Raw genomic sequence first — 1,521 nt, 5'->3', positions numbered from 1 at the left:
TGTATTGGAGTGTGTGTGTCTGTCTGTCTGACTGTCTGTCTATGTCTGACTGTGAAATACATATGACATTACCCCTTTATCAGTTAATTCTGATCAAAATAACATTGTGTTAAAAACCATCCCAAAACTCAATGAGGAGAAATAGAGGACCCAATACATAACTTATATCAGAATCATACAAAAATTTAAATTATTGTTGTGGTCATCCATTTACAATGCTTGGTGTCAGTTTATCTCTTGTAAAAATAAAATACAGTGTGTATGTGTGAAAAAATTTTTTTAAATTAATTAATTAATTAATTAAATTTAATTAAAGAACAAACCTGAAATTGATCAGCCCTAACAGCCCAAAACCCAGTCTCTCATGGAACATGGTGATGTGTTCATACTCGTCTGCCTAAAGAAAATTAAATCCTACCTGGAGAAAGACCACTTCAAAAAACAAACAAAAAAATTTGAATTATTGAGGTCGCCGCCACCCGCCCCCTCTTCCCGGCCCCCAACCCGGGTTCTCTCAGCCCAGCCTGGTCCAGCCCAGTTCCTGGGAGGATGAACTTCGTGTATAAAGAGGAGTATCCGTTAGAGAAGCATGGCTCTGAGGGCTAGAAGATCTGAAAGAAATATCCGGACTGGGTCCCGGTGATAGTAGAAAAGGCTCCCAAAGTTCGGATAGGAGACCTGGACAAAAAGATACACCTGGTGCCTTCTGATCATACAGTTGGTCAGTTCTACTTCTTGATCGGGAAGCAAATTCATCTCTGAGCTGAGGATGCCTTGTTTTTCTTTGTCAACGATGTCATTCCACCCGCCAGTGCCACTATGCGTCAGCTATACCAGGAACACCATGAAGAAGACTTCTTTCTGTACATTGCCTACAGTGATGAAAGTGTCTACGGCCTGTGAAGCTGCTGCCCCTAAGGTGGGGTGGTCCCATTCTACAAAGAGAGAGGGGGCCCCCTTCATTGACCTACTCCTCGTTGGGGCTCAGACACCAACTCTCTTCCTCAGGACCTGCACTTCGTAATGTTTGAGACTCTCCTCCAACCCCTCTTAACAAGAGGATTACTGGGGGAGATGTCCTCTAGTACCTGTCCTTTCTCCTTTCTTCCCCTTTCTCTACCACCTTTCCCATTCTGCTTTAGACTTCTTGATTGTCAATCTCTGTCACATCCAGTGATTGTTTTGTTTTCTGTTCCCTTTCTAACTGCCCAAGGGGCTCAGAACCCCAATAATCCCTTCTTTTCACTACCTTCCTTTTGGGGGGTAAATGGAAGGGACTGAAATTGTGGGAGGAAGGTAGAAGGCACATCAATAAAGAGGAAAGCACCAAAAAAAAATTCAAATTATTGAAATGAAACTGGTTTGAAACACTGAATCACTTATTCTCACTTAGCTGCATGTTGTTGAAGGTTGTCTAAGCTGGGCTTGTTTGGATGGTTCGACTGGTCATAACGACTCACTCATGCTTCTGAAGGCAGCTAGGTTCAGTAGGGCGGTTCTGCCTCACATGTTTGATAGCCT

General features: G+C 43.0%; 1 pseudogene; it reads left to right on the top strand.

Moving 5' to 3' along the window:
- The first annotated feature begins 327 nt into the window (after nucleotides 1-327).
- On the top strand, nucleotides 328-1,074 carry LOC111163160 (gamma-aminobutyric acid receptor-associated protein pseudogene; annotated as a pseudogene).
- Nucleotides 1,075-1,521: the final 447 nt, after the last annotated feature.

The sequence above is a fragment of the Delphinapterus leucas genome, chromosome 3 (assembly GCF_059928025.1).
Source record: "Delphinapterus leucas isolate spDelLeu-1000000601 "Yukka" chromosome 3, BTC_Dleu_Yukka2, whole genome shotgun sequence".
In the NCBI taxonomy this organism is placed as follows: Eukaryota; Metazoa; Chordata; class Mammalia; order Artiodactyla; family Monodontidae; genus Delphinapterus; species Delphinapterus leucas.
Note: the sequence above shows the minus strand (reverse complement) of the source record. Positions and strands in the feature narration are given on the sequence as shown.